This window comes from Heterodontus francisci, chromosome 1 (genome assembly GCF_036365525.1).
Source record: "Heterodontus francisci isolate sHetFra1 chromosome 1, sHetFra1.hap1, whole genome shotgun sequence".
In the NCBI taxonomy this organism is placed as follows: Eukaryota; Metazoa; Chordata; class Chondrichthyes; order Heterodontiformes; family Heterodontidae; genus Heterodontus; species Heterodontus francisci.
Genome location: NC_090371.1, coordinates 53,609,529 through 53,636,587, shown reverse-complemented (window position 1 = coordinate 53,636,587; position 27,059 = coordinate 53,609,529).

Sequence of the window (27,059 nt, the reverse complement as noted above, 5' to 3'; positions counted from 1 at the left end):
AGAAGCAAACTGAACAAACTAAGATGAAATAAAATAAAATAAACACAAAAAAAAGAAAAAAAAAAGAAAAAATAACTAAAAATAAAAGTAAAATGGGGGGCCTGTCATGCTCTGAAATTATTGAACTCAATGTTCAGTCCAGCAGGCTGTAGTGTGCCTAATCGGTAAATGAGATGCTGTTCCTCGAGCTTGCATTGATGTTCACTGGAACACTGCAGCAATCCCAGGACAGAGATGTGAGCATGAGAGCAGGGGGGAATGTTGAAATGGCAAGCAACCGGAAGCTCAGGGTCCTGCTTGCAGACTGAACGGAGGTGTTCCGCAAAGCGGTCACCGAGTCTGCGTTTGATCTCCCCAATTTAGAGGAGACCACATTGTGAGCAGCGAATACAGTATACTACATTGAAAGAAGTACAAGTAAATTGCTGCTTCACCTGAAAGGAGTGTTTGGGGCCTGGGATAGTGAGGAGAGAGGAGATAAATGGGCAGGTATTACACCTCCTGTGATTGCAGGGGAAGGTGCCATGGGAAGTGGACGAGGTGGTGGGGGTAATGGAGGATTGGACCAGGGTGTCGCAGAGGGACCAATCCCTTCGGAATGCTGACAGTGGAAGGGAAGGGAAGATGCGTTTGGTAGTGGCATAATGCTGGAGGTGGCAGAAATGGCGGAGGATGATCCTTTGGAGATGGAGGCTGATGGGTTGGAAAGTGAGGACAAGGGGAACCCTTTCGTGGTTCTGGGAGGGAGGGGAAGGGGTGAGGGTAGAGGTGCGGGAAATGGGACGGACACGGTTGAGGGCCCTGTCAACCACAGTGAGGGGGAATTCTTGGTTGAGGAAAAGGAAGACATATCAGAAGCGCTGTCATGGAAGGTAGCATCATCAGAGCAGATGCGTCGGAGATGGAGAAACTGGGAGAATGGAATGGAGTCCTTACAGGAGGCAGGGTGTGAAGAAGTATAGTCGATGTAGCTGTGGGAGTCAGTGGGTTTATAATGGATATTAGTAGACAACCTATCACCAGAGCTGGCGACAGAGAAGACGAGGAAAGGAAGGGACGTGTCGGAGATTGACCATGTAAAGGTGAGAGAAGGGTGGAAATTAGAAGCAAAGTTGATAAAGTTTTCCAGTTCGGGGCGGGAGCAGGAAACGGCATCAATATAGTCATCAGTGTACCGGAAAAAGAGTTGGGGGAGGGGGCCTGAGTAGGACTGGAACAAGGAATGTTCGACATATCCCACAAAAAGACAGGCATAACTAGGACCCATGCGGGTACCCATTGCAACACCTTTTACTTGAAGGAAGTGCGTGGAGTTGAAGGAGAAGTTATTCAATGTGAGAACAAGTTCAGCCAGGCAGAGGAGGGTGGTAGTGGATGAGGACTGGTTGGGCCTCTGTTCAAGGAAGAAGCGCAGAGCCCTCAAACCATCCTGGTGGGGGATGGAGGTGTAGAGAGATTGGACGTCCATAGTGAAGAGGAGGCGGTTGGGGCCAGGAAACTGGAAATTGTCAAAATGACGTATGGAGTCAGAAGAGTCACGGATGTAGGTGGGAAGAGACTGAACCAGCAGAGAAAAGATAGAGTCAAGATAGGAAGAAATAAGTTCAGTGAAGCAGAAGCAGGCTGACACAATGGGTCTGCCAGGACAGTCCTGTTTGTGGATTTTGGGAAGGAGGTAGAAGTGGGCTGTCCGGGATTGTGGGACTATGAGGTTGGAAGCTGTAAAGGGAAGATCTCCAGAGGAGATGAGGTCAGTGACAGTCCTGTGCACAGTAGCTTGATGTTCAGTGGTGGGGTCATGGTCCAGAGGGAGGTAGGAAGAAGTGTCTGAGAGTTGGCGTTGAGCTTCTGCAAGGTAGAGGTCTGTATGCAATACAACAACAGCACCACCCATGTCTGCAGGTTTGATGACCATGTCGGGGTTAGACCTGAGAGAACGGAGTGCCTCAAGTTAAGAGGGGGAGAGTTTAGTGTGAGTGAGGGGGGCAGAGGAATTGAGATGAGCAATGTCACGCCGACAGTTTTCAATGAAAAGATCAAGAGTGAGTAAGAGGCCAGGGGGAGGGGTCCAGGTAGAGGGAGAATGCTGGAGTGGGTGAATGGGTCTACTGATCGGGGGAAGGACTCCTTTTTTTTAGATTAGAGATACAGCACTGAAACAGGCCCTTCGGCCCACCGAGTCTGTGCCGAACATCAACCACCCATTTATACTAATCCTACACTAATCCCATATTCCTACCAAACATCCCCACCTGTCCCTATATTTCCCTACCACCTACCTATACTAGTGACAATTTATAATGGCCAATTTACCTATCAACCTGCAAGTCTTTTGTCTTGTGGGAGGAAACCGGAGCACCCAGAGAAAACCCACGCAGACACAGGGAGAACTTGCAAACTCCACACAGGCAGTACCCAGAATCGAAGCTGTGAGGCTGCGGTGCTAACCACTGCGCCACTGTGCCGCCCTGGTCAAAGAAGTGAGCCCGGAGGCAGAGGCGACGGAAGAAGAGCTCAACATCATGCCGAGCACGAAATTCATTGAGGTGGGAGCGTATCAGGATAAAACTGAAACCTTTGCTGAGTACAGAGCATTCAGCGTCAGAGAGGGGGAGGTCAGAGGGTATAGTGAATACACAGCAAGGGGTCAGATCAGAAGGGGTGGGGTCAGAGGGAAGTGAAGGGGAAGAAGGATCTGGAAGGGCATTAGTCCCCATCAGCTGCTGGAGCTTACGTTCCTTGACACCTGAAAGGAAGAAAAAAAGTTTTTTGTTAATGCATCGGATGAGACGAAGGATGAAATGAAACTGCGGCGTAGAACAGCTCTGAGATAAGGTGAGGCGGTGCTGCTGGAGAGGTCCAGTGTGTGCATGTGGCGGCGCCTAGCACTGAGTGTGGATCTCAGGATGCGGCGAGAATAGCAGTCCAAGGAACATTGTATTTCTCGGAGATACCTGTAATCCTGGGTGGATTCAAAACATGATGGGTGAAACTGCAGTTGGAATCCACGTGGAATAAGTCGGAGTTGGAGACAGTCACTCAGGAAAAAGATGTGGCTGTGAAAACAAGTTTTGGTAGACATTTTATCAAACACCAGGAGGAAAATAGGAAGACAGGATGCCTGGGAGCTAGGAGGGAAGGTAAGTTTTGGTTGTGTTACTGGGGATGATTGTTTGGGCCCCGGCGAGGCAAGGGTGATCGATTGGGGGAAGGGGGGCATGTTGGGTCTTGGGGGTGGTTGGGATAGCTTTCATTAGGCAGCTTCTGCCGGTACTAGGATGCCCACTTACCACACGTAAAATCCGCATGGCGGCGAGTGAAGGCCCTTAAGTGGCCATTACGTGTCCACTTGAGGGCCTTGACTGGCCTGGAGTGGGTGGGCCATTTTTCGCCGCCACCGCCCTGCGTAAAGTGTCAGTGGCGGTGGGAGCTGGTCGAGAAGGTCTGCCAGTGCCTCCCGCTCCACTTTACACCGGTGCCCCCCACCCCCCCAACCCCCCTCACCCCCCACCACCATCCGGCTCATCAGAGTGGCATACAATTCCGGCCTGGGAAGCCATATTGATCCCAAACAAAAGAGAAAAGCTTTCAATACAGATTTTCTTGTGGTTGTGTGTACTAGAATACTGGCAACTGAAGCTAGTAGCTCCCCAAGTCAGGGTGAAGTAACTTGGGATAAGTTAAAAGCACTGTCTCTGGAGGAGTTGAAAAAAATGGCTGAGTAGTGGCAAGGCTAGGAAGTCTGAACTCCTGAGACTAGTGGTCAACCATTTTTCCCTTGAATCTGAAGAAGCAGAAATAGGGTTAGACGTAGACTCCAACGGGGTACTGCTAGCAAAAATACAAATGGAACAGAGGAAAGTTGAATTTGAGGAAAGAGAAAAAGAAAGAGAGACAGGAGAAAGAAAGAGAGAGACAGGAGAGAGAGAAATAAAGAGCCTTCCAGAAGGAATGTGAAGACAAAGACAGGGAGGAGAGAGAAAGAGAAAGAACCTTCCAGAAAGAATATGAAGAGAGAGAGCTGAAGTGGCTTGAGTTAACTAGGGGGCAACAGAGTAACCCCAGTGGAAGCACGGCCAATATGGAGGAGTGTAATTCAGGGCTGGGTACAGAATTGTTAAAACTCTCCCAACTGATCCCAAAATTCAATGAGGGAGACTTGGAAGTGTTTATTTGTATCTTTTGAAAAACCGGCAAGGCAGTTAAAGTGGCCAGCTGAGGCTTGGACTCTGCTGTTACAGAGCAAATTAACCGGAAAAGCCCATGAGGGTTATTCCATGTTGCCAGATGAGAGTTCATCAAATTATGAACTGACAAAAAATACTATCCTCGGGGCATTTGAGTTAGTACTGGAAGCCTATTACCAAACGTTTAGAACCCTCAAGAAGCATGTTGATCAAACTTACCTGGAGTTTGAGAGAAATAAGTAACTGGCTTTTGACCAGTGACTGAGGACTCTTAAAGTACACCTCAGCTATGAAAACTTTAGAGAAGTAATTTTGTTAGAGGAATTTAAAAATTCCCTCCCACTCTCCATAAAGACACATGTGGAGGAACAAAAGGCAGGCAGGCAGCAGTCCTGGCCGAGGAGTTTGCTCTGATTTATCTGTCAGTTTCCTCGGGGAAAACCTTTCCTAATCACTCCCACAAATCCGAGAAGGACAGAGGTGATAGAAGCCCAAGCAGTCCTGGGAGGACATTGTATTAAAGCAGGGCATATAAGAGCTGATTGCTGGAAACTAAAGGGTTAATCAAGGCACACCCGCTCAGTGAAGAAGGGACCCTGATATAAAACACAGCAGTGCAAACTGTGGCTATAACTGCAGTAAGAGTGAAATCCAGGAGGTCGACCGCTGCAAGGTAGGAGGGGAGGGGAGGCAGTGGTGTAATGGTAATGTCACTGGACTAGTAATCCAGAGCCCAGGCTAATGCTCTGGGGACATGGGTTTGAATCTGGCACATGGTGAAATTTGAATTCAATTAATAAGTTTGTAATTAAAAGCTAGTCTAATGGTGATTGTCAATTGTTGTAAATATCCATCTGGTTCACCAATGTCCTTTAGGGAAGGAAATCTGCTGTCCTTACCTGGTCTGACCTACATGTCACTCCAGACTCACAGCAATGTGGATGACTTTTAACTGCTCTCTCAAATGGCCTAGCAAGCCACTCAGTTCAAGGGCAATTGGGGATGGGCAATAAAAGCTGGCCCAGCCAGTGACGCCCTCATCCCACAAATGAATTTTTAAAAAGTGCAGGAAAATTTAATAGGGTTCCTGAAGGCTATCAGGGTTTTGTGTCTAAAGGGAGAGTAACCCCATACCCCTCGAGTGGGACAAACAAGACATAGTAATCCTCAGGGGCACAGGGGCCACCAGATCCCTTTTACTGGGAAAAGGCCTGACCTTTCCCCCAGAGAGTGCAGTGAACACCAAAATGGTGGTGAATAGTATTGGAGGGCAGTGTATGTCTGTACCTGTACACTGGGTGCACTTGGAGTATGACCTAGTTTCGGGACCGGTAACCGTAGGGATTGTCCCTAGTTTGCCTGTGGACGGGGTTGACCTGCTCCTAGGTAATTATCTAGTGGGAACGAAGGTGGTAATTTCCCCAGTAGTGAAAGAAAGACCACAGGAGGTCAGAGAGACAGGGCAGTGGCAGGACACGGTATCCTGCAGTTTCCCTGAATGTATCCTCATTGGCTACAGGTGAGGTCCCAGAGGACTGGAGAATAGCCAATGTTGTTCCTTTGTTTAAGAAGGGTAGCAAGGATAATCCAGGAAATTATAAGCCGGTGAGCCTTACGTCAGTTGTCGGAAAATTATTAGAGAGAATTCTTCGGGACAGGATTTACACCCATTTGGAAACAAATGAACTTATTAGCGAGAGGCAGCATGGTTTTGTGAAGGTGAGGTCGTGTCTCATTAACTTGATTGAGTTTTTTGAGGAAGTGCCGAAGATGATTGATGAAGGAAGGGCAGTGGATGTTGTCTATATGGACTTCAGTAAAGCCTTTGACAAGGTCCCTCATGGCAGACTGGTACAAAAGGTGAAGTCACACGGGCTCAGAGGTGCGCTGGCAAGATGGATACAGAACTGGCTCGGTCATAGAAGACAGAGGGTAGCAGTGGAAGGGTGCTTTTCTGAATGGAGGGCTGTGACCAGTGGTATTCCGCAGGGATAGTGCTGGGACCTTTGCTGTTTGTAGTATATATAAATGATTTGGAGGAAAATGTAGCTGGTCTGATTCGTAAGTTTGCGGACGACACAAAGGTGGGTGGAGTTGCGGATAGTGATGAGGATTGTCAGAGGATACAGCAGGATATAGATCAGTTGGAGACTTGGGCGGAGAAATGGCAGATGGAGTTTAATCCGGACAAATGTGAGGTAAAGCATTTTGGAAGGTCTAAGGCAGGTGGGAAGTATACAGTAAATGGCAGAACCCTTAGGAGTATTGACAGGCAGAGAGATCTAGGCGTCCAGGTCCACAGGTCACTGAAAGTGGCAACGCAGGTGGATAAGGTAGTCAAGAAGGCATACGGCATGCTTGCCTTCATCGGTTGGGGCATAGAGTATAAAAATTGGCAAGTCATGCTGCAGCTGTACAGGACTTTAGTTAGGCCACACTTAGAATATTGCGTGCAATTCTGGTCGCCACAATACCAGAAGGACGTGGAGGCTTTGGAGAGGGTACAGAAGAGGTTTACCAGGATGTTGCCTGGTCTGGAGGGCATTAGCTATGAGGAGAGGTTGGATAAACTCGGATAGTTTTCACTGGAACGACGGAGGTGGAGGGGCGACATGACAGAGGTTTACAGATTTATAAGCGGCATGGACAGAGTGGATAGTCAGAAGCTTTTTCCCAGGGTGGAAGAGTCAGTTACTAGGGCACATAGGTTTAAGGTGCGAGGGGCAAAGTTTGGAGGGGTTGTGCGAGGCAAGTTCTTTACACAGAGGGTGATGAGTGCCTGGAACTTGCTGCCGGGGAGGTGGTGGAAGCAGGTACGATAGCGACGTTTAAAAGGCATCTTGACAAATACATGAATAGGAAGGGAATAGAGGGATACGGTCCCTGGAAGTGCAGAAGGTTTTAGTTTAGGCAGGCATCAAGATCGGCGCAGGCTTGGAGGGCCGAATGGCCTGTTCCTGTGCTGTACTGTTCTTTGTTCTAAAGCAGCACTGCCAGCAAGAAAAGACAGGCTGTAACAATTGTCAGGGTTCTGACTGAATGAGAGAGATGCATGAGTGTCTTCCTGTCCTTATCTTCTCTCTAGTCCCTTTTAATGAAATGCTCTTTTTTAAAAATTGAATTTCATTCTGCTGGGTGTGGAGGTGTCATGCAGACCCCCATCTGCCAAGAATGAGGCATTTTAGATTTGTCATATGAACATTGATTTTATACTGACATGACTAACCTGCTGGGCAACCTGGGCTTTTTGAATTGTGCGACCGAGAAAGGAACAGAAGGCAGTGCGCAACTGAAGCTGGAACAAGGAAGCCTCATTCATTCTCTGGCTCGCTTTCTCCCAAGCCACCAGACCCATGGAAGCCACATAAACCTCAAGAGAGAAAAGACTCCTAAATCGGAACAAGTTGAAGCGTGAACTGGGCACCAACAAATTGCAACCAAAGACTCCACATTGAACTTAAAGGACTGTAACTACCAGATCTTGCCTCAAACTTTTCCCCTTTATTCCTTCTAATTTTTCTGTCTCTATCTGCTTGTGTGTTTATCGTGCGTGCATGCTACTGTGGTCGGGTCGCATATTCGAGGTCGTTAATCAGATTGGAGTTGAAGATAAATGAACCCGTACATTTCTTGTTTAAATCTAAGGAAACATGTTTGATTTCTTTGCCTTGCAATTGGAGCAATGAACAAGGATTCACTGAAGAGGGAGCTAAAAACACGGTGTTCTAAAAATTAAGCCCTGTTACAGTTAAACCAGGCAAAGGCTGAGAGGGAACTCCTTGACCCCTTCTCACCTGGTCGTAACACCTGAGAGACCAAAAATCTGTCTATCCCATCCTAAATATACTCAACAATGGAGCATCCAGAACGCTCTGAGGTAGACAACGCTCTGAGTGCAAAAAGGTCTCCTTATCAGTCATAAATGATCAATCCCTTATCCTGAGACTGTGTCTTCATGTTCTAGATTCCTCAGCCATGGGAAACATTTGTTCAGTTGCTGTCCTGTCAAGCCTCTTCAGAATCCTGTAACCTTCGATGAGATCCCTCTCGTTCTTCTGAACTCCAGAGATTATACAGCTAATTTACTTAACCTCTCATCATAGGACAACCATTCCATCCCAGGAACAAATCTAGTGAACCTTCGCTGTACTGTCTCCAATGCAAATATATTCTTCTTTAGTAATGGAGACCAAAACTGTAAACGCTACTGCAGGTGTGGTCTCACCAAAGCCCTGTACAATTGTAGCAAGATTTCCTTATTCTTGTACTCCAATCCCATTGCAATAAAGGCCAACATCTATTTGCCTTCCTAATTGCTCGCTGTATGTACATGCTAACTTTGTGTTTCTTGTATGAGTACACCCGAGGATCTCTGAACATCAACATTTAGAAGTTTCATGCCCTTAAAAAAAATTCTGCTTTCTATTCTTATCAAAGTGAATATCCTTAGAGCTCCCCTCATTATACTCCATCTGCTGCTTTGTTACCCACACTTATCCTGTCTATATCTCTTTGCAGCCTCTTTGGGCTGGAGTTTCTCATGGGTTTTGAGACCCAGACATCGGGACCAAATAAGCGTACTGAGCCCGCATTTATCAGCAGCGTGCCCAACAGTGCAATCTTCCCAGAGGTAGCCTGCAAATTGGCTGCCTCCGCACAAACCATCCTATTAAGGACAGCAGGCAGGAGAGGTGAGCACAGCTGAGGCAGTTTGGGTACTGCGAGGCCACCTCAACATGAGATGCCTTCAGAGGTGTGTATTTAAAGTTCAAATTATTGGGACAAAGCCATAAGATCATAAGAAATAGGAGAAGGTGGAGGCCATACGTCCCCTCAAGCCTGCTCTGCCGTTCAAAACAATCATGGCTGATCTGATTTTGGTCTGAACTCCACTTTCCTGTCTGTTCCCCATAACCCTTATAGTTCAAGAATCTGTCAATCTCAGCCTTGGTATATTCGATGACTCAGCCTTCACTGCTCTCTGGGGAAGGAAATTCCAAAGAGAGAAGAAATTCCTCCTCATCTCTGTCTTAACTGAATGACCCCTTATTCTAAAACTGTGACCCCAAGTTCTAGATTCCCCAAAGAGGGGAAACATCCTCTCAGCATCTACCCTGTCAAACCCCCTCAGAATCTTACATGTTTCAGTACCTGTCATTCTTCTAAACTCCAATGAGTATAGGCTCAACTTGCTCAACCTTTCCTCATAAAACAACTTTTTCATCCCAGGAATCAACTTAGTGAACCTTCTCTGAACTGCCTCCAATGTAAGTATATCCCTCTTAATGAAGGACCAAAACTGTACATGGTACTCTAGGTATAGTCTCACCAATGCCCTGTACAGCTGTATCAAGACTTCCCTACTTTTATACTTTATCCTCTTTGCAATAAAGGCCAACATTCCATTTGTTTTCCTAATTACTTGCTATACCAGCATGCTAACTTTTTGTGATTCATTTACAAGGACACCCAGATCCCTCTGTACCACAGCATTCTGTAGTCTCTCTCTATGTAAATAGTATTTTGCTTTACTATTCTTTCTACCAAAGTGGACAGCATCACATTTTCCCACCTTATACTCCATCTGCCAAATTTTTGCCCACTCACTTAACCTATCTAAATAGCTTTGCAAACTCTTTGGCCAAGATTTAGTCTTGGCGACAGGGGTCTCGACCATTGGCAAACATGCCGGTGACAGCCCCGCATTGCTCCCTCTGGGGAAGGCCTGCCAGATCAAGTGTCAATTAGACACTTAAGTGGACAGCGGCAGGCCTTCCCCGGGATCAAGGACCCTAGTGACAGAAGTCCCACCTGCTGAGGGCTGCCAGCCAATCAGAGGCTGGCAGCTCTTTAAATAAGCAGCATCACCATGGAGGCGGTGGCTGCGGCTGGTAAAACACTCACCCGAGATCCTGGAGCAGGCCACAGGTAAATCAGGGCATGAGGGGTTTTGCTGGGGAGAGTCAGCAGCAAGGGCATGGGGTGGTTCTCAGTGCCCCCCCCTTCCCAAAGCCGAGATTCTCGTTCTGGCACCAAGTGCCTTTTAATGAGGGACCCCTCCCCCGGCAACTTTCCCCCGGAGCCGGCAAGCAACCTACACGGGTTTGCTTGGCATGCTCCCCGTGTGGCGACAGGCTAATTTCCCACTTAAGGGCCTCAATTGGTGGCAGGATGGGAGGCTGTTCACAGAACTTCCCGCCCCGGACTTAATTTGAGTGGAGGCGGGAAGCTGGCGAGGTCTTCCCCCCCCCACCCGCCACCATTCCGCCCGACTATATAAAATTTCCCCTTTTGTGTTCTCCACACAACTTGCTTTCCCACCTATCTTTTTATTATCAGCAAACCCATACACTTGGTCCCTCCATCCAAATTGTGATGGAATCTGCAGTCTTCAGGATCCATGGGGAAATGGGTGCAAATTGTTATCTGAACAGACAGTTTCTCGAATGCTCTAAGCAGGTGCACTGACCCTGCTTGCAAAGATTGTTTCTTTTTTTTTGGAGCAGAATCTCCTAACAGAAATTGGAAACAAATTCTTCGGGTTGGGTTGCTGAGGTAAATGAAACAGGTTGGAACCAGATAAAAGAGTGAGACAGTGCCATCCAAGCTCAGACGGCAGAAAGGTTTGTTTTTTTGTATAGGCAGGTTGAAGAAAGTGAAGACATGATCTAGCAGTGGTTTCTGTTATTTAGAGGAACTGATTAACCAGACCCGGCCATACAGTACACAGGGTAGTACTGAAGGGCATGATAAAGCTAACACTGGGAATCCACCCCGTGAGGAGAACTGCCAAGGTTCTGGAGAAGTACGCCATTTTTCTTTTGGTGAAGACCATATCTGTTGAGTTTGGAATTAAGTGAAACTGCTGTCAGTCGGGAATTGTGGCTGCATCTTAAAAGACAGGATCTGGAGACCTACCTGAGGAATTTCAGAGTTTTGAAGAACTGTGTGACTGTAATTTGGTGTCATTCATGCTAAATGGACTTCCCAGTAAATATGTGAAATCCATCTTTGTTGTATATGACAGTGAATGTGTAATTTGTAATATCTTGACCCATGATTTGTCTGGTAATTCATGTTTCATTTATGTTGATTTTGGTTTGATTGTCAAAGTAGAAGTTATAAAAGTGAAATCTTGTCCATTTGGTTTTTATTGGGGTCATCCGGTAAATTTGGTTCTTTTGGTTTGTTGGTCTCCACGGGGTTCATAACAAAGACATTAATATGCATTGTAAATAGTTGAGGCCCCAGCACTGATCAATGTGGCACCCACTAGTTACAGTTTGCCAACCTGAAAATAACCCATTAATCCCAATTCTGTTTTCTGTTAGTTAGCCAATACTTTATCTATGATAATATATTACCCCCGACACCATGGGCTCTTATTTTATGCCATAACCTTATATGTGGCACCTTATCAAATGCCTCTTTATACATCCTCAAAGAACTCTAATAAATTTGTCAAACATGATTTCCCTTTCATAAAACCATGTTGACTCTGTTTGATTGTATTATGAACTTCTAAATATCTGTCCCCTTTTCCCTCTCTCTCTCTCTGCCCCTCTCTCGGTCTCTCTGTCCCCCCTTTCTGTCTCTCTCTGACAGTTGCAGAGAGCAGGAATGCTCAGCAGGTGGTTGATCAGTTTTATTTAAAATTGCAAGTCAGTTTCACAGCTTTTTAAAAAGGCCACCAGAAAGCCCCAAATCTGTCCGAAGTTCAGAAACTCCTGTTCCCGTTGTCAGGATCTGTCAGCTGGGAAACTGACTTGCAATCTTTTTAAAAAACCGGTCTGACAATGCAGAATTTCTCATCTGCAGTCATGGATCCCTGGGGAGGATGAGGTGCAGCTCTGGGTATAGTTTACACCCGCGGGCCAGATGGAAACCTTTGGCTGGCTGGATCCTGGCCCATGGGCCATATGTTGGACAACCCTGGCCTATAGTTTCCTGCTTTCTGTCTCCCTCCTTTCTTAAATAGAAGTGTTACATTTTTGGTTTTCCAATCCACTGGGACCTTTCCAGAATCTGGGGAATTTTGGAAGATTACAATCAATGCATCCAGTATCTCTGCAGCCACTTCTTATAAGGCGCGAGGATGCAGGCCCTCAGGTCCAGAGGATTTGTCAGCCTTTAGGAGCACAAGTTTGCCTAGTACTTTTTCTCTTGTGATAATGATTACTTTAAGTTCCTCCCTCCCTTTGCCCCTGATTTTATGCTATTATTGGGATGCTTTTAGTTTCTTCTACTGTGAAGACAGATAGAAAATATTTGTTCAAAGTCTCTGATATTTCTTTGATTTGATGAAAGCCTGATTATTCTCTGGTTATTGGTGTCAAATGTGAAATACATTTGAGTAACCTCACACCAGTTCATAGTGAACATGGTCCCATAGCACAAAATAGTTCTTATTTTTAAACTAATTGACTATCTCACTCAAAATTCAAAAGGACAGCTGGTGGAGGGCATGGAAAACTCACACTAGTGCATTTGAGCGTGTCTTTCTGCATTTGGAGCTAATGTGCATTTTTTAAGGCAGCATAATAGCAGCTTCAATCTGCAACTGGCTGTGCCTTTTCTAGCCTGTCAGTGCTTGATGTTGACATCCACTTGGCAATAAAATTTGAAAGGGACTGACATTCTTCCATTGGATATTACAAAATTCACCCAAATTTGTAATAGAAAATTAGGGTAAGCATTGTAAGTTAACTTGGTATTTTATGTATATTCTGTAATACTATAACCTGACAAAGTTTCGAACACCAAGCCAGACAATTATATTTTTAATTCTAACTAATTGAACATTCGAATGTGCATATCTGTCATGATGACCAGACATTTGAAGAACTGCCGCCAACAAAGGTTACATTGCTGCAAGGCTAGTGATCACAACTGATTGTTTCCTTAATTATTGGATCATGTAGAGGGTCAAAGCCTCGATTAGGATGGCGCAGGACACCATCAAGGCCAAAAGGTAAATGAAATTGTGGTAAACCAAGAAGCATTGTTTAAGATGTGCTAAACTCGCTTTTAATAGCTCAAAGATTGTAAATGGAAGGAAGATTGAAGGGTGTAATCAGATTGACACTTTTAAAATCCTGTTGGATTGCACAGATTCTACTATATTTAATGCAGGGAATTATCCTGTGACAAACTGTGAGGAAGAATGCAAGAGATTATAGAAGGACAAATAGGTTATTGGATAGGTGGCACAGATGTGAAATTGTACAGTTTGAGGAGGATCCTGATGGAACAAGAAAGTCTGAGCTTGAAAATACATAGATCTTTAAAAGTGGGAGTAAAAAAAGGTCGTAAAAGGCAAATGGCAAACAGGGGTTTAGGGTTTTATCTCTAGGACCACTGAATATAAAAGCAAGGATACTAGGTTTAGACTTTAAATAAGACATTGGTTAGGTCACATTTGAAATATTGTGCACAGTTAAAACCATGAAAATAACAGAATTTTATAGCACATTAAAAGGTAATTTGGTCTATTGTGTGTTGGCAATCAAAAACGAATCCCACCATCTTGGTCTCTCCCCATATCTCTGTAACTTCCTCTACCTCATACCTTTATCCACTTATCCCTTTAAAAAAGTCTCTTCTTCACTATCTGCCTGGGCTGAGAAGTGATAGGTAAAATTCATGCCACATGCCAGGTGTTGTGATGTCACTTTGTTTATGTTTATGTTTAGAGATACAGCACTGAAACAGGCCCTTCGGCCCACCGAGTCTGTGCCGACCATCAACCACCCATTTATACTAATCCTACACTAATTCCATATTCCTACCACATCCCCACCTGTCCCTATATTTCCCTACCACCTACCTATACTAGGGGCAATTGCTAATGGCCAATTTACCTATCAACCTACAAGTCTTTGGCTTGTGGGAGGAAACCGGAGCACCCGGAGGAAACCCACGCAGACACAGGGAGAACTTGCAAACTCCACACAGGCAGTACCCAGAATTGAACCCGGGTCGCTGGAGCTGTGAGGCTGCGGTGCTAACCACTGCGCCACTGTGCCACCCCTTTAATAGTGTAAGTATTCCACACATCATCAGAGGAAGTGAAACATGTGATCAGTTAGTCGAAGTTGTGTAAGACACCTAGTCACACCAGTATGATAAAGCTCTCTTGTAAATGTGTTACTTTACAATAAAGAACTCAGTTTCATAACCACTCAACTTAAGATTGTTTGGTACGTTATTGCTGCATACCAGCAATAACATAACACCAGACAACAATCATCTCCTAGATGGATGCAGCTCCAGCAACACTCAAGAAGCTCGACACTATTCAGGACAAAGCAGCCCTCTTGATTAGCACTCCATCCATCACCTTAAACATTCACTCCGTCCACCACCAGTGCACAATGGCAGCAGTGTGTACTATCTACAAAGTTGCACTGCAGCAACTCACCAAGTCTTCTTCACCAGCACCTTCCAAAACAGCAACTTCTACCACATAAAAGAACAGGGGCAGCATGGGAACACCACCACCTGCAAGTTCCCCTCCAAGTCACACACCGTCCTGACTTGGAAATACAGCGCCCGTTCCTTCATCATTGCTGGGTCAAAATCCTGGAATTCCTGACTAACAGCATTGTAGGAGTACTTCCACCATGTGGACAGCAAAGGGGGTTCAAGAAGGTAGAACACCACCACCTTCTCAAGGGCAATTAGGAGTGGGCAATAAATGCTGGCAGTCATGTCCACATCCCACAAATGAATAGATTTAAAAAACTGTACTCTGCAGCATAACATTTGTAGTATCACAACTCTCTGCATATAGATTTCTCCTAACCTTGCTCCAAATGCTGAATTTTAAAATCCTAACCCCTCATCACTGACTCCTTAGGCAGAGGTAAATATTCTGAAAAGAAAGACTTGCACTTATATGGTGCTGTTCATGACCTCAGGTATCCCAAAGCAGTTTACAGCCAATTAAGTATTTTTGAAGTGTGGTGATTGTTGTAATGTAGGAAATATGGTAGCCAATTTGCACCCAGAAAACTTCCACAAATATCAAAGTGACAGTGACCAGATAATCTATTTATTTGTGATATTGATTGAGGAATAAATATTGGCCAAGGCGCCAGAAATTTTTCTATAGACCCCCCAATAGCAACAGAGACATGGAGGAACAGATTGGGAGGCAGATTTTGGAAAGGTGCAGAAGTAACAGGGTTGTTGTCATGGGTGACTTCAACTTCCCTAATATTGATTGGAACCTCCTTAGTGCAATTAGTTTGGATGGAGCAGATTTTTTCAGGTGTGTCCAGGAAGATTTCCTGACTCAATATGTAGTTAGGCCGACTAGGGGGGAGACTATGTTGGACTTGGTGCTTGGCAACGAACCAGGCCAGGTAGCAGATCTCTCGGTGGGAGAGCATTTCGGTGATAGTGATCACAACTCCCTGACCTTTACTATAGTCATGGAGAGGGATAGGAGCGGACGGGATGGGAAAATATTTAATTGGGGGAGGGGGAATTACAATGAGATTAGGCAGGAACTGGGGAGCTTAAATTGGGAACAGATGTTCTCAGGGAAATGCACGACAGGAATGTGGAGGTTGTTTAGGGAGCACTTGCTGCGACTGTTGGATAGGTTTGTCCCGATGAGGCAAGGAAGGGATGGTAGGGTGAAGGAACCTTGGATGACAAGAGATGTGGAACAGCTAGTCAAGAGGAAGAAGGAAGCTTACTTAAGGTTGAGGAAGCAAGGATCAGACAGGGCTCCAGAGGGTTACAAGATAGCCAGGAAGGAACTGAAGAATGGACTTAGAAGAGCTAGAAGGGGACAAGAAAAAGTCTTGGCGGGTAGGATTAAGGAAAATCCCAAGGCGTTCCACACTTATGTGAGGAACAAGAGGATGGCCATGTGAGGGTAGGGCCGATCTCAGGGATAGTGGAGGGAAATTGTGCCTGGAGTCGGAGGAGGTCCTGAATGAATACTTTGCTTCAGTATTCACTAGTGAGAGGGACCTTGTCATTTGTGAGGACAGCGTGAAACAGGCTGATATGCTCAAACAGGTTGATGTTAAGAAGGAGGATGTGCTGGAAATTTTGAAAGACATGAGGATAGATAAGTCCTCGGGGTCAGACGGGATATACCCAAGGTTATTACGGGAAGCGAGGGAAGAGATTGCCGCGCCTTTGGCGATGATCTTTGTGTCCTCACTGTCCACTGGAGTAGTACCAGATGATTGGAGGGTGCAAATGTTATTCCCTTATTCAAGAAAGGGAATAGGGATAACCCTGGGAATTACAAACCAGTCAGTCTTACGTCGGTGGTGGGCAAATTATTGGAGAGGATTCTGAGAGACAGGATTTATGATTATTTGGAAAAGCATAGTTTGATTAGAGATAGTCAGCATGGCTTTGTGAGGGGCAGGTCATGCCTCACAAGCCTTATTGAATTCTTTGAGGATGTGACAAAACACATTGATGAAGGAAGAGCAGTGGATGTGGTGTATATGGATTTTAGCAAGGCGTTTGATAAGGTTCCCCATGGTAGGCTCTTTCAGAAAGTAAGGAGGCATGGGATACAGGGAAATTTGGCTGTCTGGATACTGAATTGGCTGGCCCATAGAAGACAGAAGGTGGTAGTAGATGGAAAGTATTCAGCATGGAGCTCGGTGACCAGTGGTGTTCCGCAGGATCTGTTCTGGGTCCTCTGCTCTTTGTGATTTTTATAAATGACTTGGATGAGGAAGTGAAAGGCTGGGTTAGTAAGTTTGCCGATGACACAAAGGTTGCTGGAGTTGTGAATAGTGTGGAGGGCTGTTGTAGGTTGCAACGGGACATTGACAGGATGCAGAGCTGGGGCTGAGAAGTGGCAGATGGAGTTCAACCTGGAAAAGTGTGAAGTGATTCATTTTGGAAGGTCGAATTTGAATGAAGAGTACAGGCTTAAAGACAGGATTCTTGGCAGTGTGGAGGAACAGAGGGATCTTGGGGTCCATGTCCATAGATCGCTCAAAGTTGCCACCCAAGTTGATAGGGTTGTTAAGAAGGCGTATGGTGTGTTGGCTTTCATTAACAGGGGGAATGAGTTTAAGAGCCGCGAGGTTATGCTGCAGCTCTATAAAGTCCTGGTTCGACCACACTTGGAATATTGTGTTCAGTTCTGGTTGCCTCATTATAGGAAGGATGTCGATGCTTTAGAGAGGGTGCAGAGGAGATTTACCAGGATGCTGCCTGGACTGGAGGGCATGTCTTATGAAGAAAGGTTGAGGGAGCGAGGGCTTTTCTCATTGGAGCGAAGAAGGATGAGAGGTGACTTGATAGAGGTGTACAAGATGATGAGAGCCATAGATAGAGTGGATAGCCAGAGACTTTTTCCCAGGGCGGAAAGGACTATCACCAGGGGGCATAATTTTAAGGTGATTGGAGGAAGGTTTAGGGGAGATGTCAGAGGTAGGTTCTTTACACAGAGAGTGGTGGGTGCGTGGAATGCACTGCCAGCGGTGGTAGTAGAAGCAGATACATTCGGGATATTTAAGCGACTCTTGGATAGGTACATGGATGATGGTAGAATGAAGGGTATGTAGGTAGTTTGATCTTAGAGTAGGTTAAAGGGTCAGCACAACATCGTGGGCCGAAGGGCCTGTACTGTGCTGTACTGTTCTATGTTCTATGTTCTATGTAAATAACTCCCCTACTCTTCTTCAAAACAGTACCATATATCTTTTACATCCACCTGAATTCGCAGACAGGGCTTTGGTTTAATGTTTCCCAACGGCCATATGAATTAGGAGCAGAAGTAGGCCATTCATAGAAACACAGAAAAATAGGAGCAGGAGTAGGCCATTCGGCCCGTCGAGCCTGCTCTACCATTCAATAGGATCATGGCTGATCAGTTTCTGTCTTGAATTCCACACTCCCATCTACTCTCAATAATTAGTGATTCCCTTGCCTAACAAGAATATATCTACCTCCACCTTAAAAATATTCAATGATCCCGCCTCCACCACCTTCTGAGGCAGAGAATTCCAAAGTCACACAACCCTCTGAGAGAAAAATTTCTCCTTGTCTCTGTCCTAAAAAGGCGACTCCTAAATTTAAAACAGTGTCCTCTTGTTCTGGACTCACCTACAAGAGGAAACATCCTTTCCACATCCACCTTTTCAAGACCGTTCAGGATTTTATATACTTCAATCAAGTCTCCCCTCACTCTTCTAAGCTCCAATGAAAACAAGCCCAGTCTGTCCAACCTTTCCTCATAAGACAACCCATTCATTCCAGGTATCAATCTAGTCAACCTCTTCTGAACTGCCTCCAACGCATTCATATCCTTCCTTAAATAAAGAGGCCAAAATTGCACACAGCATTTGAGATGTGGTCTCACCAATGCCCTGTATAACTGAAGCATAACATCCTTACTTTTATTTTCAATTCTTCTCATAATAAAGGATAGCATTCCATTAGCCTTCTTTATTGCTTGCTGCACCTGCATACCAATGTTTTGTGACTCATGCACTAGAACACCTAGATCCTTCTGCACCTCGGAATTCTGCAGTAGTTCCCCATTTAAGAAATACTCTGCTTTTTTATTCTTCCTGCCAAAGTAAACAACTTCACATTTTCCCATATTATACTCCATCTGCCAGATTTTTATCCACTCACTCAACCTATCTCTATCAGTCTGAAATCTCCTTATGTCCTCTTCACAGCATACTCTTCTACCTATCTTTGTGTCATGCAAATTTAGCTATCATGCCATTGCTTCCATCATCTAAGTCATTGATATAAATTATAAAAATTTGAGGCCCCGGCACAGACCCCTGCGGGACTCCACTCATCACATCCTGCCAATCAGAAAAGGACCCATTTATGCATACTCTCTGTTTTCTGCCAGCCAGCCAATCTTCTATCCATGCTGACATGTTACCCCCTACACCATGAGCTCCTACTTTGCGCAATAACCTTTTATGTGGCACCTTGTCAAATACCTTTTGGAAATCCAAGTACAGTACATCAACAGGCTCTCCTTTATCCACAGTGCATGTTACTCCTTCAAAGAACTTCAATAAATTGGTTCAACATGATTTCCCTTTCACAAAACCATGCTGACTATTCCTGATTACCTTGAGTTTTTCTAAGTGCCCAGCTATAGCCTCCTTAATGATCGATTCTAACACCTTCCCCACAGCAGACTTCAAACTAACTGGCTTATAGTTACCTATTTTCCACCTCTCCCCCTTCTTGAAAAGAGGGGTTATATTTGCTACTTTCTGGTCTGATGAAACCTTTCCAGAATTATCCGAAGGACTGAGTAAAACTCTTTGAAAACTCTCAAAATCTATCAAAACTCTTAATTTTTAAAAATAAAATCTCTATTTAGTTTCCTCTTGGCCTTCAGTATTCCACTTAAAATAATCACAGTATCTCAACTCTCTCTTCATAACTGTGATTTCCCAACCCTGCTATCACTTTGGTCAATGAAAAATGAAGGATTTTAGAGCAGTTAAAAGGTACAGCAGTATAATGGCCTTTGGTCAGTGGGGGAGTTGAGGGAATGGGGTGCAGAAATGAGCCTAAGGCCACTTCTACATTCTCTTCCTCCAAACCTGCAGACTTTGCTGGTGTTACCAGTAGAGTGACATGGGGAAGCCATCATAGTGTCCTGGCGGCAATAACACCCCCATGGGTTTTGCGGGATTTCATTCATTGGCAAATTGACGTCAAGGGGGCGTAGACTTGGGGTTATCACAATAATAATGGGCAGAGGAATTTGTTTTCACACAGAATTATAAGAATGTGAATAAAAACAGAAAGTACTGGAAATACTCAGCAGGTCTGGCAGCATCTGTGGAGAGAGAGTTAATTATGTTTCAGAAACATTAGGCTGGATTTTACTGACCCTCCCCCGATGTCGGGTTTCATGACGGGGGTGGGATGGGGGGGGCCAGAAAATGCCTCCAGGAGTGGGCCGCGACGCACCCCGATGTCGGGAGGACCGGCCCAATATTACCAGTGATGGCGAGGCCTCGAGGCGTCCCCCCCCCCCCCCACTGCTTAGTGGCGGGATCCCAATTGGAATATTTAAATAAATTAAAATGATTGATTTAATTAAGCTCACGTCGCTGCCTGATGTCCCGCTGTGATCTTCGGCCCGCTGGCCGGCATTCCCGTGCCTTCAGATCCCCGTCCGGGGAAGTGAGACGCAACACTGGTGGGGGAGGGGGAGAGGTAAGTTTCTCAGTGTGGGGGTGGGGGGACGGGGTCAAATTAATATCATGGGTATAGGGGATGGTGGGAAGGGTTGTAGTCAAAAACTTGTGAAGTTTGGTGTGAGGGGGAAGGTCAGATGCTCAAGGTGTTTTTGGGGGGAAAGGGCAAATAATTAATTTAATTTTGATGGGGAGATGGGAGAGAGGCAAAAGATGTAATTATTTATTTTAACTCAATTTACCTTTAAATTTTTAATTAGCCGGCAGGGCTGACAGCTCTTTAAAATGGTGTCAGTGCCTGTGCACAGGCAGCTAACACCATTGCCGGTGACGGACAGCCCGCCCCCTCCACGTGTCGTTGGTGGGGGGGGGGGGGTGGGGTGGTGAAGGTTGCAGCCTGCCCCGGGGATGCAAATGAGCCGCTGCACGGAAGATTGCAGCGGCTCTATGGCGTGTGGGCCACCATTTTTTCACCTCGCCACCGATCTCAGCGGAGAGATTGTAAAATCCAGCCCATTAACTCTCTCTCTTCACAGATGCTGCCGGGCCTGCTGAGTATTTCCAGCACTTTCTGTTTTTATTTCAGATTTCCAGCATCTGCAGTATTTTGCTTTGATTATAAGAGTGTGGAATGCTTTACTACATATGGTGATCGAGGCATAGAAAATAAATTTAAAGGTTATTTGGATAAATAGTTGAAATTTTTTAAAAAAGGGTACAGAGAAAGGGCAGGGCAGGGCAAACAATTCATCCAATTTATATTTACTGCATTAATTCATTTTTAATGGAACATTGGTCACACATGTGACTGGCTACAAAATAGGCCATTTCACTCGTGGAGAAAAACAAAATTCAGAGTGCATGTTTGCTACTCAGAGCAGCCATTGATTGCTGTGACGAGACCATCGGCAGCCTTTTGTTGACAGATCGTAATCGTATCACTTGCTGTGGATTGGAATTACAATGTAAATTAAAGAGCCTTGTGTGGTTTAAATTCATTTGTTTTTTATTTCACCAGATTGCTGGATAGCTATTAACAATCAACTAGAATACACAGGGCTGCACTCTCAATTAAAAAAAGATAATTCTCAAGATGTGGACATCTCTGGCAAGGCTGACTTTATTGCCCATCCATAGTTGTCCTTGAAAAGGTGGTGATGGGCCTTCTTCTTGAAACTCTGCAGACTTGTAGTCAAGTTACTCCCCGAAACGCTGTTAGGTCGGGAGTTCCAGGATTCTGATCCATCCATGATGAAGCAATGGCGATATATATTTCCAAGTCAAGATGGTGTGTGACCTGGAGAGGAACTTGAAGGTGACGATTTTCATGCACCTGCTGTCCTTGTCCATCTAGGTGCTGGAGATCACACATTTGCAGGGTTCTGCCGAAGAAGCCATGGCACCTGCTGCACTGCATCCTGCAGATAGTACACACTTCTTTTTTATTTGTTCATGGGATGTGGGCATTGCTGGCTAGGCCAACATTTATTGCCCATCTCTAATTGCCCTTGAGAAGGTGGTGGTGAGCTGCCTTTTTGAAATGCTGCAGATCTTGGGGTGTCGGTACACCCACAGTGCTGTTAGGAAGGGAGTTCCAGGATTTTGACCCAGCAACAGTGAAGGAACGGTGATATAGTTCCAAGTCAGGATGGTGGATGGCTTGGAGGGGAACTTGCAGGTGGTTAACACTGCAACCATGGTATGCCAGTGGTGCAGGAGTGCCAATCAAGTGGGCTGGCTGTTCCTGGATAGTGCCTAGCATCTTGCAGCTGCAAGATGTTGCAGCTGCACCTATCCAGGCAATATTCCATCACATTCCTGACTTGTGCCTTGAAAGTGGTAGCGTGGCTTTGGGGAGTCAAGAGATGAATCACTTGCTGCAGAATATCCAGCCTCTGACTCACTTTTGTAGCCTTAGTATTTATATGGCTGGTCCAGTTCAGTTTCTGATCAATGGTAACCCCCAGACTGTTGCTGGTATAAGACTCGGTAATGGTAGTTGCATTCAACATCAAGTGGAGATGGTTACTGCCTTACATTTGAGTGACGCAAATGTTACATGCCACTTATCAGCCCAAGTTTGAACATTTTCTAGGCCTTGCTACATGAGGGCAGACTGCTTCATTTTCTGAAGAATTGTGAATGGAGCTGAACACCATTCAATCAATAGCGCACAGCCACTTTCCTGATTTTATGGAGGAGGGTGGGTCATTGATGAAGCAGCTGAATAAAGTTAGCCTTAGGACACTGCCCTTGGAACTCCTACAGCAATGTCCAGGGGCTGAACTGATAAGCCTCCAACAACCCCAACCATCATCCTATGTGCCAGTGATGACTCCAGCCGTCGGATTGCTAAGTAGGTTATTCCCTCGTGTTGATTCTCTTACCACCTGCTCCAAGTTTAGTCAGGCAAATAGGTCCTTCAGGATTCAGTCAGTAGTGGTGCTACCAAGCCACTGTCAGTGATGGACTTGGGGCCACCCGTCCAGAGTACATTCTGCTCCCTTGCTATCTTCAGTGATTCATCAGCTGAAGGAGGACAATAGGTTTTCTTGCTCTTGTTGGACTTGAAACCATGCAACTTTATGGGACCTGGAGTCAATATTGAGGACTACTGGGGCCACTCCTCACTTCCCCGACTCGAAACCGCAGGGGGTGTAACAGAGAAGTCTGGGCTGGTGGTGAATAGGTATCATTCTGTAAGTCTGAATAGATCAGGCTGTTGCTTGACTAGTCTGCAAGACAGCTTTTCTAACTTTGCCACATCTCCCCAACTGTTAATGAGGAGGACTTTGCAAGGTTGTCTGGGATGGTTCTTTGTCATGTCCTGATTTGATGCCGAGATCACAGCCAAGTGTTCCACACAGTTTTATTCTTTTGTTCCTTTCCAGCAGCTTTGAGACAACTGAATGACTTGTTAAGCCACTTGCTAGGTGATAATAGGATGAGTAAAGAAGCAAAAGATGTGCATGACATACAGCGTAAGCACATGTAATAGACAGGGCTAAGCGATCCCATAACCAACGGATGAGATCTAAGCTCTGCAGTCCTGCCACATCGAGTCGTGAATGGTGGTGGACGATTAAACAACCAGCAGGAGGAAGAGGCTCCACAAATATCCCCATCCTCAATGATGGGGGAGCCCGGAAGCACATCAGTACAAAAGATAAGGCTGAAGCATTTCCAACAATCTTCAGCCAGAAGTGCCGACTGGATGATCCGTCTCGGCCTCCTCCTGAATTCCCAACATCACAGATGCCAGTCTTCAGCCAATTCGATTCACTCCACGTGATATCAAGAAACGACTGAAGGCACTGGTTAGTGCAAAGGCTATGGACCCCATTCTGGTAACATTCTGGCAATAGTACTGAAGACCTGTGCTCCAGAACTTGCCGTGTCCCTAGCTAAGCTGTTCTAGTACGGCTATAACACTGGCATCTATCCGGTAAAGTGGAAAATTGCCCAGGTATGTCCTGCACACAAAAAGCAGGACAAATCCAACCTGGCCAATTACCGGCCCATCAGTTTGCTCTCAATCATCAATAAAGTGATTGAAGGGAGTCATCGGCAGTGCTATCAAGCGACATTTGCTGAGCAATAACCTGCTCAGTGATGCTCAGTTTGGGTTCCGCCAGGGCCACTCAGCTCCTGACCTCATTACAGCCTTAGGTGAGGTGAGAGTGACTGCCCTTGACATCAAGGCAGCATTTGACCGAATATGGCATCAAGGTGCACTAGCAAAACTGGAGTCAATGGGAATCAGGGCAAAAACTCTCTGCAGGTTGGAGTCATACCTAGCACAAAGGAAGATGGTTGTGGTTGTTGGAAGTCAATCATCTGAGCTCCAAGACATCACTGCAGGAGTTCCTCAGCGTAGTGTCCGAGGTCCAACCATCTTCAGCTGCTTCATCAATGATCTTCCTTCAATCATAAGGTCAGAAGTGAGGATGTTCACTGATGATTGTACAATGTTCAGCACCATTCGCGACCCCTCAGATACTGAAGCAGTCCTTGTAGAAATACAACAAGACCTGGACAATATCCAGGCTTGGGCTGATAAGTGGCAAGTAACATTCGCACCACACAAGTGTCAAGCAATGACCATCTCCCACAAGTGAGAATCTAACCATCACCTCTTGACATTCAATGGCATTATGATCGCTGAATCCCTGACTATCAACATCCTGGGGGTTACTATCGACCAGAACTTGAACTGGACTAGCAACATAAATACTGTGGCTACAACAGCAGATCAGAGGTTAGTAATTCTGCGGTGAGTAACTCACCTCCTGCCTCCCCAAAGCCTGTCCACCATCTACAAGGCGCAAGTCAGGAGTGTGATGGAATACTCTCCACTTGCCTGGATGGGTGCAGCTCCAACAACACTCAAGAAGCTCAACACCATCCAGCACAAAGCAGCCTGCTTGTTTGGAACCCCATCCACAATATTCACTCCCTTTACCACCGACTCACAGTGGCAGCAGTATGTACTATTTACAAGATGCACTGCAGCAAATCAAATCTTTTTCAAATCCTCTCTGGCCAAGGAAAGGTACCAGGGGACTGGAGGACAGCGAATTTGGTACCATTATTCAAGAAGGGTAGCAGGAATAAACCAGGTAATTACAGGCCAGTGAGTCTAACATCAGTGGTAGGGAAACTATTTGAAAAAATTCTGAGGGAAAGGATTAATCTCCACTTGGAGAGGCAGGGATTAATCAGGGATAGTCAGCATGGCTTTGTCATGGGGAAATCATGTCTAACAAACTTGATTGAATTTTTCGAGTCGGCGACGATATGTGTAGATGAGGGTAAAGCAGTTGATGTAGTCTACATGGACTTCAGTAAGGCTTTTGATAAGGCCCTGCATGGGAGATTGGTTAAGAAGGTAAGAGCCCATGGGATCCAGGACAATTTGGAGAATTGGATCCAAAGTTGGCTTAGTGGCAGGAGGCAGAGGGTGATGGTTGAGGGTTGTTTTTGCGATTGGAAGCCTGTGACCAGTGGTGTACTGCAGGGATCGGTGCTGGGACCCTTGCTGTTTGTAGTGTACATTAATGATTTAGACGTGAATATAGGAGGTATGATCAATAAGTTCGCAGATGACACGAAAATTGGTGGTGTCGTAAATAGTGAAGAGGAAAGCCTTAGATTACAGGAAGATATAGATGGGCTGGTAAGATGGGTGGAGCAGTAGCAAATGGAATTTAATCCTGAGAAGTGTGAGGTGATGCATTTTGGGAGGACTAACAAGGCAAAGGAATATACAATGAATGGTAGGACTCTAGGAAGTACAGAGGGTCAGAGGGACCTTGGTGTACCTGTCCATAGATCACTGAAGGCAGCAGCAGAGCTGATTAGGAAGGCATATGGGATACTTGCCTTTATTGGCCGAGGCATAGAATAAAAGAGCAGGGAAGTTATGATGGAGCTGTATAAAATGCGAGTTAGGCCACAGCTGGAGTACTGTGTACAGTTCTGGTCACCACATTATAGGAAGGATGTGATTGAACTGGAGAGGGTGCAGAGGAGATTCACCAGGATATTGCCTGGGCTGGAGCATTTCAGCTATGAAGTGAGACTGGATAGTCTAGGGTTGTTTTCCTTGGAGCAGAGAAGGCTGAGGGGGGACCTGATTGAGGTATACAAAATTATGAGGGGCATTGATAGGATAGATAGGAAGAAACTTTTTCCCTTAGCGGAGGTGTCAATAACCAGGGGGTGTAGATTTAAGGTAAGGGGCAGGAGGTTTAGGGGGGATTTGAGGAAAACTGTTTTCACCCAGAGGGTGGTTGGAATCTGGAACACACTGCCTGAAGGGGTGGTAGAGGCAGGAACCCTCACAACATTTTAGAGGTATTTAGATGTGCACTTGAAACGCCATAGCATACAAGGCTATGGGCCAAGTGCTGGAAAATGGGATTAGAATAGATAGGTGCTTGATGGTCGGCACGGACACGATGGGCTGAAAGGTCTGTTTCTGTGCTGTTTTACTCTCTGACTCTATGCAGCAACGCACCAAGGCTCCTTCGACAGCAATTTCCAAACCCGTGACATCAACCACCTAGAAGGACAAGGGCAGCAGATGCATAGAAGCACCAAGTTCCCCTCCAAGCCACACATCATCCTGACTTGGAACTATATCGCCGTCCCTTCACTGTTCCTGAGTCAAAATCCTGGAACTCCCTTCCTAAGAGCACTGTGGGTGTACCTCCCCCACGTGGACTGCAGCGGTTCAAGAAAGCAGCTCACCACCACCTTCTCAAGGGCAATTGGAAATGGGTAATAAATGCTGTCCCAGCCAGCGACACCCACATCCCATGGGTGAATAAAAACAATTCAATCCATCGCTCACCTTTTGTCTCCAAGTTTTTTATATCTCTCAGCCTTTTTTATCTCTATTTTGTTTGCACAATGGCCATTGTTCCCCTGTATTTTCCTCTCTCGTTCTTTCTATCCCAGTACCTCAGAACTATGGAATCCCTTACTACCCTCAATTTTCCCTTCCTCTTGATCTTCACCCAAATTTCTCAACAATGCAATAGCAATAGGAGCTGTTGCGCTGTTGTTGTAGTTATAGCCTAGCTAGGGCATTGTTGATAAAGTCTCAGAGTCTGCATAAGCTCAACCAATATCTTTTTTTTCCAAATATATACTTTATTCATAAAAATGTGAAAAAAATACATTACAAAACAGT